This window comes from Propithecus coquereli, unplaced genomic scaffold, assembly GCF_000956105.1.
Source record: "Propithecus coquereli isolate 6110/MARCELLA unplaced genomic scaffold, Pcoq_1.0 Scaffold85, whole genome shotgun sequence".
Lineage (NCBI taxonomy): Eukaryota > Metazoa > Chordata > Mammalia > Primates > Indriidae > Propithecus > Propithecus coquereli.
The window spans coordinates 3663193-3675700 of NW_012154729.1; positions in this window are offsets into that span (position 1 = coordinate 3663193).

The window sequence follows — 12508 nt, forward strand, 5'->3', positions numbered from 1 at the left end:
TATAAATTCCTGCCACTCATATAATCACTCAATAATCATGTCATAAAAACATAACACAATCTAGATAGAATTTTAAAACTTATATTTTCTAAAAGCATTGTCTGTCCAGTATGTCTTGATTGGTTATATTCTTTATTCAAACAAGGACTTTTTCTAAAATTATTTGCTTAAAGTTGACTCCATTCCTCAGAATCAGGCAATAAATGAAAAAGAGAAAAGATGGTTTATGAAACTGTTTTCTTTTGCAATCTTTCCTACAGAAAACAATCAGATTGCGTTTCAGAATTGAATCTTCAGACTTACAGACTGGCAAATATTGCCTCACCTGCTGCTATTAACAAAGGCTATATATAAGTGCCTTTTTCTTTACAATAAAAAGACATCTGAATTATAAATTTACAATATGTAAAAATCAGTAATAAATTCATATTTTATATCAATTTGAAAACCAAAAAATATAATGTTTGTGAGAATCAAGATGAATGAATCTCACCCTCTGTTAGTCTATTTCATCTTATGAATCACTTTTCCTCCTCTTCCTGTGCCCCTGGAGCTGCCTGACAGCCACAGCCAAGCTAGTTTGCTTTGTTCAGCAAAGAAAATGCTCAGTTTTGCCTTGAAGTCTGACTTTACTAAAAGGTATAGAACCTTCTACTCTTAATATTGTTACCAACTCTTTCCCCCCAAAAAGTTGAAATGCAATCTAAATACTATTGTCAGAATGGACACCTAAATAATTACATTTTCAGTTTATTGCATTTTCTTATACTATGTGAATCTTTTTAGAAATGGGGTAGGCCATGCATTTTGTTACTGAGAGAAAATGTATGAGCATGTCTACTATGTTCATATTTAAAATGTCAACCTTATGATTCATTACCTTTTGTCAGTTCTCCTATGCACTTGCACATGGTAATTAAAAAAGTCTTTCCAAACAAAATCTGCTAGTGGTGGGGTGGTGAGTCTTGAGGGGCAAAGTTTTGGGGGGCAGGAGGAGTACAGGCCTGTGATTAAGCCAGGTTAGTACTAGAGGAGGGGTGCCTGGGTCAGCCCACAGGATGAAAGAACCCTTGAGATAGACAGTCGTGCCCCTCACCACCCTCACCCCCAAACAGGCCAGGAGGGCCTGAGTGTCGTCTTCCTCCTTGACTACTGAGGAAGGAGAACAGTTCCCTGAGAAACAGATAAAGGATGTCAGCATGCTGAATTGTACCCTTATACTGCCAGTGCTATTTTACCATCTACTAATCCATTCTCTGGGCCATTAGAATGTATCCTTTCCATTATCAGCTACAACTTTAGTTTCAAATGTGGGCACCTATGGACATACATAAAAGGGAATCCACATTTATCAACTACATTCTTGTGTCTGGTGCTTTACATCCACTTTCTTACTTAATCCCCTCTCCACCCTGTGTGGTTGTGGTTGAATTTTTCACCATCTATTGTCTCAGAGAAATACAAAACTCAAACAGGCCAAGTAGCACATTTATGCAAGGAAATGCACTTGCGAAGAATTGGTTTGGCATTCAAATTTAGGTCAGATTCCAAAGCCCCTTGTTCTTTCTACAATATCATGGAGGCTGATGAGATATAGATTTCCTTACCAGTGAAGGAAATTGTATTTGGTTTTGAATAGAGTCATCCAACTCTTACCTCTGAAAATAGTTTTGGAAGCTCCTCAAGTAACAGATTTGTGTTTTGTTGCCTAACATTCATTTCTGTTTGATAACATTTCCAATTTAAGTACACTGAAGATTTTGTTGATCTGCTGACATTTAAATTAGTTTTTGCATGTCTTTCCTTCTGAAAATTTTAGGTCATTGAATTTCAGAACAGAGTCATGATTATAGAGAAGAGTTTCCACCATATTATATTATACAGAGAAAAAAAGGCCAAGGATGAAAGTTCTGGAATTATATACTTCTCAAAGTGGGATCCAACAAATGCCTGCACCAGAATCACCTTGGAAGCTGGTTAAAATGCAGAATCATGAACCCCACACCAGAGATACTGATTCTGGATGTGGGACCCTGTTACCTACATTTTAAACACAAAAGTTCAGGAATCACCACAACAGACAATGCACTGTGAAAAAAGTTGTATTGTAAAGAGCAAAACTGTGGAAATTTACATATCCCAAGAGTTCTGAAGAGGGCCACTTCCAGTTATAGAGGTCTTGGATTTGAAACGGACACGGATGAAATTGACCAGACTTTCTCTGTGCACATATACTGATTATTTTAATGGAAAAAAAAAATAGCTTCAGATGGACATATTTGAAACCCGGACTTAGGGGGGGAGGGGAGGGCAAGGGCAACATACGTAACCTAAACATCTATACCCCCATAATATGCTGAAATAAAAAAAAAAATATATAGCTTCAGGTATGTCTTTGTTGATAGGAAGCATGGCAAACCAGATTAACCCATCCACACCTTTACCACAAAGCAGCAAACTAACACATGTACAAAAACTAAAGGTGGATCCCTGGGCCTAAGGCAACTAGCTCACTGTCTTTCTCCCTCTCCTGTTCTCTTTGCACTAATCTTATCCCTCTATATTATGTGATTATGTGTTTCCTTTTTTTCTCTACCTTTTCATGTTTCATAGTGAACCTAATATGCCAACATAAGCAAATTTTTGTCTTATGTATATGCTATGTTAAGCCATTCATTATCAGGCCCCTGTCAATTCCACACCTATGTCACCTCCACCTTTCCTCACGTCTCACTTCACCCTGGAACAATGACAAACTGTAGTTCCCTGAGCACCTAATGCTGACTCACACTACACTCTTTCCTTTCAGTAAAATGACCTTCAACTCATTACCTTCTTTACCTGATTGATGTCAAGTTCTCTCTCAAAGGTGCCTCCTAGACACCTTCTGTGATGCTCTCTAGTCCCATTGTGGGTAAAGTAAGGTGTTCCCATTTCTCATTGCACATTGGAGTCATTTAAGTAACTTTTGATATAAATATGCCCTTCCAACTCTTTTATGGTTATTGTTTGCATGTTATATCTTCATCCATATTTCTACTTTTAACCTATTTGTGTCTTTGAATATAAAGTATGTTTCTTGAAGACAGCATATGGTTGGGTCTTGCTATTTTATCGAATCTAATCATGCTATCTTTTGATTTGAGTGTTTACTTCATTTGCATATAATGGAATTATTATTATGTATTTATTTCTTCATTTAATGTGTTAGATTTATTTGCTTTTAGATTTTTTTTTTTAGGGGTCTTCTGGTGAGGACCAGAAAACTACTAAACAAATTCTAAAAGAGCTGTAATACTAGATTTCATATTTTTAAATTTTAGCATAATTATTAATATAGTTGAATTTGTTTTTAATATGCCTCATCTCTTTTTGTTCCTGTTTTTTCATTTACTGTCTTCTGTATAAATATTTTTTAGTATACCATTACAATTCCTCTGTTAGATTTTTGTGCATATTTTTTGAATTCTTTTCTTGGTGGTTGTTCTAGGGTTTGTAACATACAGCTTTTAACTTACCACGATCTGCTTCAGGTTAATATCTACTTAGTTTTGGTAACATATATCAGCTTGACTTCAGCATAGTTTCATTCCTCCCCTGCTACTCTGTGCTATTACAGTTAGATATATTACATGTATATATGTTATAAAGCTAGCAATATGAGGTTATAGTTACTAGTTTAAGCAATATTTTATTTTTAAAGAAGTTAAGAGAATAAAAGAGAAAATAATTATACATAATCCATCCTATATTTACACATATTTGCCATTTCTGGTATTCTTCATTTCTTTCTGTGTGTTTGTGTTACTACCTTGTGTCATTTCTTTTCATCTTGGAGGACTTCCTTTAGTATTTGTGGTAGGACAGGTCTCCTAGCAATGAATTTTCTCAGTTTTTGCTTATCTGAAAGTGTTTTTATTTTATCTTTATTTAGGAAGCATAGTTTCACTGACTACAGAATTCTTTGTTGATGGCTTTTTCTTCTTTTAGCACTTTGAAAATGTCAATTTCATGGCCTTCTGACCTCCAGTGTTTCTCAGGAGAAATCAACCATTAACTGTATTATAGTTACCCTGTCATAAGTCATTTTTCCTTTACTGTTTTCAACATTTTCCCATTATTTTTTTGTTTTTCATCAGTTTAATTATGACATATATAAGTGTGGATCACATTACATTTTTCCTTCTTGGAGTTTGTTTAAGTTTCTTGTATCTGTAGATCAATGTTTTTCTCAAATTTGGGAAGTTTTCAGTCATCTTTTTTTAACTATTTTTTTTCTGATCCTTTCCTTTATGATTCCCCTTCTTGTGCTCTCACTATGTGTTTATTATTATTTCTGATGTTCCACAGATCTCAGATCCTCTTCATTTTTCCTCAAAATTTTCCTCTCTGCTCTTTGGATCGGATAATTTCTATTGACCTATTTTCAAGTTTTCTTTATTGTGCCATCTCAAATCTGGTATGTCTATTTAGTGAATCTTACATTTTGGTTATTTTGCTTGTTAACTCTAAAATTTCCACTTTTTAAAATATAGTTTCTATTTCTCTATTGAGATTCTCTATTTGTTGAATCACTGTCATCATATTTTAATTCTTTGAATATATTTATAACAGCTGCTTTGAAATCTTTATAAGCCCAACATCTAGACCCATTCAGGATCAGTTTCTATTGATGTTTTTTTCCTCCTGTATATGCATCACATTATTCTTTTTTTTAACTCACAATTTGTTTAAACTGGGCATTTTAGATAATATATTGTAGCAACTCTGGATTATGATGCATTTTTCTAAAGGGCTTTTATGAAGTAACTTGCCTGTACTTAAACTATGGACTCTGTCTCCCCTGTAGTGTGAAGCAGTGAATATCTCTACCTAGTTTTTAATTATTTATTTATATTTTTTTAGCTTGACTTCTGATGATTCACCCTTGTCTCTACCTACCTTAGTGGTGAGCCAATGATTTGGGCAGAGATTGCGTTCTGCCCCAAACCACAAAAACACCTCACCCTATATAACTTCCACACTCTACCAGTTAATCTGTATGTATATTGGGGAATGCATTAAAAGTTCAACCAGTTTTCAATCCTTCACTGGCTTTATTTTCCACTGGTCTCTCTTGGGTCTTCATTGTGCATGTGCCTAGTTTCCCAGTTAGCCACGATATGTGGAGAGCTTATTTTAGCCCTTCTATGCCATGTCATAGAAATTTCCCCCGTTAAATATCTGGCTGGTCTGTCACTCACCCAATCAAAACCACAACCTCAAGCTATGAAAGCTGCAGGTTTCCCCCATTTGTTTACTACCAAGTTGGCCACTTTTAATTGGAAAATCTTCAAGTTTTTGTCCTCACTCCAAGTCAAGTCTAACTCTCTGTTACATAAAAATGATGGGTATTGCTTCAGCTACATACTAGTAAAACTACTATTCTTGTTAATCAAGCTGGGGTGGGGAGGATGAGAATCTTACCATTTTTTCTTATAAACATGAAAGTTACTGTTACATTACATCTGACTGAAACACAAGGTCAGACTTTACAGGTGAAGAGATTAATAAACTAAGATGTTTTCATTCAGAAAAAAAGAAAATAAAAGTACAAGCTCTGGTTATTTATCATTTGGATTACATTAACTTTTTTATTATTATTTTGGCTGTGAGGTATTTTTCCTTGTTACTTCCTCCATAATTTAGCATTCAGCCAGTTTCCACCTGCCTAATCTTACCCCACATACACACCCAGCTATATTTTCTGATCCAAATCTATGGATGATTTTACATATAATCATTGTAAAGTTTATGAAAATATCAGAAGAGAAGGGTCAAGTGAATTGGATTCTACTTTCTAGCTTAGTTGCTAACAAAGCTAAATCATAACACCCCAGGGTCTCAAAGTAAAAAAAATGTAGAGGTTGGTTAATGTCTTCCAGTCCTTTTACGCAAGGAACAGCCATTTGTTGGCTTGACTGGATAGGCAAAGTATGGGTGGAAGTAGGTGAGTAGCAGCAGCAGTAAAACTAAGGTGAAGAAAGAAAATCCCAGTACAAAGTGACATTCATTCCCCTCCAAAAAAACCTTTTCTTTCTTGCCTCCTTTAGGTTCTAACTTCCTATCAGTAGAAATCAAACATAATGGATAAGTGCACACAAAATATAACACAAGCCAATGCAGTTAAGTGCAAAAATGTACCATGAACTAAGACAATCAAAGGAAGAAGACATTGCTTTCTGGGGTGGAGATGAGAGTTGAGAAGAGGGTATAATGGAGGTTAGGAACAGAAAAAAATTAATGAAGGTGTTAAAATTAGAAATGAGCATTTATATTAAGGTAAAAGTAGCTACTCTAACAAATAAATATGATGTCTTGACTGGATAATACAATAGAAGCATTAATGTCACTCATGTGAAAAACCAATCAGATAGGAGGAAAAAGGGAAAAAGAAGTTGCAGTGGATTTTGCTTCACACAATCATTAACATTCAAGCATTCATGTTAATGGAGACTTCACCGCTGTCAGTATATGGCTTCCAAGATTGCTCTGGAAATCATTATCTAGCCAACAGATAGGGGAAGAGAGAAGTGTATATGCAAGGGGTTTACGGAACAAATTTCTACTCATGTTCCACTGTGAAAAATGAGTCATACGGCTCCTCCTAGAAGTGGGGGGATAGAGGAAGAGGCCTTGTTAAATTTAGTCTTTGGTGAGGCAACTGCTTCCCAGCAAGAATTCTTTCCAGTAAGAGAGGAGCCCAGATCATGTGGACAGCCAACCATTTCTACCACAGCTTTATGTAATGGATAGACTTCAGATGAGCAAGGATTGGAGAAAGCAATGAAAAGCATATCTGCTATTTGTTTTTGTCTGCATTTGATTTTGATTTTCCTTTGTGGAAATAATCTTCACTCTTCCCAGTCCATGTGATTTGATAGGACTGATACCAAGGACAGGTAGGGGAACAAGGCTTGACTAATCAGTATATTCTACCTCCAACCACTTGGCTTGATTCAAGAATGGATAAAGAACTTGGGATCAATGAGATTTACATACAAGACTTTTGCACAGGTTATCAGAAAGATATCTGACAGGTGTTCTTTTTTTCACCAGTGTTGCTAAGCTGGTAGGATTCGTTTACAATTCCTGGTGGCTATATATAACCTTTCATGGAAGAGTTTACCTAGGAATCATGGTCACACAAAGGAAATCAGGAAAAAGAGATGGAATAAAATGGCTTCCTGGATCCAGCCATGCCTAATACCAGGGGCAATAAATTCTCTTTCTCTTAAATAAATCTGAGTTGTACTTTCTTTAACCTGCAATTGAGAGCCCTTAATATAGGTGGAAAATATGAGCCATTTTTAAAAAACAGTCTAATTTGTATGGAATTAGGAAACATGGAAGAAAGTAATAAGTGATAAGACTGAGAAATCAAGGTAGGTTTGGAGCACAGAGTTCTTTAAAAGTTAGGTTAGGAATTTCGGGTTTAATGAAAGCCTGCTAAACTGAAGTACAAAGCAGTAAAGAAACTTGCCTAAGGTCACAGAGCTAGAAGGTAATGAAACTAGGATTCAATGCATACCTCTGGTTCTAGAGCTGCATGTCTAATGTGGTGATTACCAGCCACATGTGGCTATTTAAATTTAAATTAATTTAATTAAATAAAATTTAAAATTCGGTTTCTTAGTTACAATAGACATATTTCAAGTACTCCATGGCTATATATGTAGCTACTGGCTACAGTATTGGACATTGCAGATAGAAAGCATTCCATTATCAAATAAGATTCTATTGGACAGCCTCCTTGTACAGCTTGTGTGTGTGTGTGTCTATGTGTGTGTGTGTGTGTCCACATGCATGCGACAAAAGAAGGAACCCAGATTGTCATCCAAGTCAGTTATTGAGCTGTATTTGGGCTGAAATCTATCTCCATTTAGAAACCTAATTCCTAATTTGTATACATACAAAAAACCTCATTTACAACCTAACTATTTTTACTTTGGAAAGGCTTATATGTAAGCCTCTAAAGAACTTTTAGTAATTGTAAATATAAACAAAAAGAAACTTCACTGATATCACGTAAAGGAGCTATAACAAAATATTAGGAGATTTTTAAAAATGCTTAATATTCTGACAATCACAGAATGATCCTATGACTTCAAAATGCAAAAGAGTCAGTGCTACCAAAGGTTCTCCTTTCTTCCGACCCTCTTCTTGGGAAGGATGATCTGTGCACTGCCCAGTGCCTGTTACCTTCTAATTCTGCTCTAAAGATGTATCAACTTTCCCAAAATTTCCTCTTTGGGAATTTCCAAAGAAACTGTACTGGATCATATTTCACTCTCACAAAGCAGTGAGATTATTTATGCAAATGAAGCAATGCGTAAGACAAAGAACCCCCCATTACCATGAATTACATACCCAGTGAAATAAAATGACATGCACAGTAAGTACAAACATGTTAAAAAGTCATTTTCATAATGAAGACACTCATCCTTTGACCATAATTTTCTACCAACCATTTTTAATCTACTTAGATTTATGAAATAATTGTGTGCTCCAACCTGTAATCATCACCCGGCTCAATAGGGGAACTTCCATCCCCTTTAGCACCTACGCAGCATACTTTCATAGAAAACCTTTACAGCTGCATTTAAAATGCACATTTGGATTGATGCACATTTGATCTTGGAAATTTGAAAAGGGCAGTACAGTTTTATGCTCATTCTGCGTCCACCTCTAGAAGAAAGGATGTGCAAGATTTACACCGTGCTCAACTCTACTGCAAAGGATTTTTATATGATAATTTACAGTGATTTTGTTCAGCTCCAAGTCTTAACCAGGTCAGATTCTCAAATAATTGGCTGTAAGGTTACGTAGGACATAACATGTTCAGTTTTATTCCCTGAACTCCTGCCCCATAATCTGGGTCTATGCCTCAAGAATAACTGGGAGTAGAAACAAGGCTGATTATCGTACATGTTATCATGCCCCAGGTAAACAAACTTGCAGCTGGTAGGTTCTAATCGATTTCTTTTATGTTCTCTTCTCCCTCCACTTCAAGGAGGTTGCAGGTTTTAAGACATTGGAAATCAAAGTTACCTAGTTTGATTTAACCTAATGATGGCACAGTCTGTTCAATTACTGTTTTAATCCAATGTGTGATCGAGGGTGAATTTCTGGTGTGGGAGGAGAAGGAGCAAGGTACCACTGAGAGAATATTATTGTGTACTCACTGTTCTCACCTTTCCTCCCCTCCATAAACAGTTCTTGGGCCCAGGAGGACCTTCTGACCTACAGGAGGGGCACTCCAGAATCCCTTTACTGTGACAGTTAATGAGCTCATCTGCAAAGGGCAAACACAGCAGGCTGTTCCAGACTAAAGAAGAAGATTTTACCCTGATTCAAATGCAGAACAGCAGAGCTTTCATGAAAAATGACCCTAAGGAAAAGAATCTTCCAACAAAACAAAGTCAGGGGATGCTCAGCAACCTACAGCCAATAAGCAGGGAAGCCCACAGTTGGCACCTGCCATACCTGTGAAGGTCAGAGTCGGTGCTCAGTTAAAGGACATAAAGTATTTAAAGCTTATTTTGCTACCTGTCCATCCTCAGTGGCATCTCCACCTCTTTGTTTGTGGCAGCCACCTACTCTTGCAGGCTACCCAGGAGCCCCATTCTGGTGCCCATGTTTTTCCATTCCTCTCTTTGCAGTAGAAAATTACCTGTCTTTCTTCCTATTCCATTCAGGGCCTACATGACTGGTCCACTCACTGAGCCAGGATACTGATGGCTGATGATTGCTCCATGTGGTCCTCCTTCCAGAGATACCTGTCAATTTTTAAAAGAGGCCTCTAATATCTTTACCTAAAGAAATAAGTAATGTAGAAACTCCAGATAAGCCAGCATTTTACATTTGATATGAGAGGGAGGAAAGTGTCTATTGATGTTTCTCAAATCATAACCAGGATGTCTCTCAAATCATCTCTTTTACATTTGTACCATATAAGGGATGCACTGTTCTTTTCAATGCACCAAGACTAACCTGTTTACTTACCTACCTTTGAGATTCTATGAGGCTAAGGGTGTAAAGTAAGGCAGAGTATGAATTAATCAGAGGCACAGACAAAACTGGGTGGTGACAGCTAACATGTTACCTGGTCTGTATGTGCCCCATTAAGTTCAATGAAATGGCACAACTTTTGCTAGACTTTCTTAGGAACTGTTGCACAGCACAAATATCATACCTGCTATGGTATAGCAGAAAAACTTGCCCATGGCTGCCTGTGTGAGCTCAGCCAGGCAGATATCTAGTCTGAACCTGAGGTTCCCTGTATGTAAACTAGAAATAACAGTAGCCACTATCCAGGGTTGTTGTGAGCATTAAATGAGATGGGCCTGCAAAGGCAGCAAGCCCATGGCCTGGCACACGGCAGCCCAGCAAATGCCCTTCATCATCTTTACCCCCCGCTTCAGGATTAGTTTCTAATCTAAAGTCCTTTTTATGTGATTTTGGATACCCAGAAAAGTGCCTATTTTTTTCTTCTCTGTAACCACTTGCTCTCCTCCTTGTGCTACCTGGCCAGGCTCTTGAGAAGACCATTGCAGTAGACTTCCCAAGGTTCTTTCATGCTGGCCCTGAGGATCCATGAGACAGCCCTCATGCAAACTCACACTTGGTCAACAAGAACCTTCTGGGAACAGACTCTGAGCCTCCACCAGCATAAGGACAAGGACTTTTCCACACAGGACTTCCAGGCCCATTGAGAGGGCAAGCTAAACAGATGACACCTCATAAGACAATGCCAGACAGTATATTCTTACTGTGTGTGACATGTTGTAGAATCTAAGTAACAATAATAGCAACTAAGGTTTAATGAGCGCTTGCCATAAATCAGGCACTGCTCTAAGTATCTATAGATGTGTATACATGGTACTGTTGTTTTTCCCATTTTGTAGATAAGGACCTTGAGGCAGAGAAGGGTTAGGTAATCTCCCCAGTATCCTGCAGTGGATTGTCCACTGTCATTACTCAATTCAACAGAAACGTACGAAACACTGCGCTGAGCACAAGGCTGAGAGTGCTGAATTAGTGTGAGATCCTTAAGGGCAGGAATCACATTTCCTGATTTTATTTCCATGGTTCGTAAATGTGTGTTGATTGACTATTAATAAATGAATGAGAGAGGCATGCTGGAAGATACAGGGCTCGATAGGGACACATAGAAAAACAAAGTAAAGGCTACTCATGACCATCAGAGTAGCCAGCTCACAAGCCCAGAAGCTAGATTTAACATGAGAGCAGCCAGGAATCGAGAAGGAGATAGACCTTAATGAAGCCCAGGGTTTGTTTTGAGGATAATGATGGAGAAGACAGAGAGATGAGATGGATGGAAACAATGGGGAAGCCTTAGCAGCTAAGCAGACGTGACACCACGGGCAAGAGGAGACACCTCTAAATCTTTGAGCAAGGGAACAATTTGAGAAAAAAGTGGTATTTTAGAAAGACTGGTCTGGCAGGAGTGCAAAATTGGAAGAGAGTAGAATAACCCAGGTGTGAGGTCAGGAGGGGGTAAATCTGAGTTTGCCAAATGTTTGAATTGGAAGGAAAAGCTGCAAGAGCCAAAGCACAGAGAGAAACAACAACCCAACAATTCCTGAGTGTCTTTTATGGGCCTGAAATGATGCAAAGGGCTGCAGATGAAAGAACAAAGATGACGTAACCCTTGGTGACTGATCACCAAGGAGATGAAAACGAAGTTGAGAGAGATCTGCCAAGGTGGTGGTCAGGCATTAGACTAGGAGTGGTGCCATCCCAGAGCTGAGATCAGAAGGGTAAGATACCGACTCTAGACATGGAAGTTAATGGAAATACAACTCACATTTCTCTCTAAACCCTTTATGAGTATTTATCTCTTTGGTGAGATTTTAAGCTTCTACAAAAAAAAAAATAAAGAATCACATATCATGCATATTTTTCAAGACACCTAGGACAATATTGGAAATAAAGAAATCATACAATTAACACGTATGACCAATTGTCTTTAAATCCAACAGGAATTTATTTTTTAAATTATTACGATAACCTAGTCTCTTTCTATTCCCTCATCACTTTACAGTGCCTCTTACTTTTTCTCCATACCTCTCTACTCCTGACGAAATATGTTTCCTGCTGCTTCCACCATCTGGCACACTGATTTTGAGTCTCAGAGACTCTATCAATTCAGAAATATCATTTTTTTTATACCATCAACAAGCTAACATAAAGAAACAAAGAACTGTATATTAAAGCTGAGAAGAAGTTTAGGAAACGCTGTGTGATCAGTGTTAGGAAGGTATATTACGTTGGTGTTAAAGCTTGGGAAGTCCAAGTGCTCACATTCTGTTATTGACTTTCCACCTTATACCTATACATTTCCTTTCTTGGTGCCTGAATTGTTCCATCTATACGTGGAAAATACTCCAGGCTGAAAAACTCACACAAAGAAGAAATCCAGAACCCAGCAAGGCTTCAGCATGGT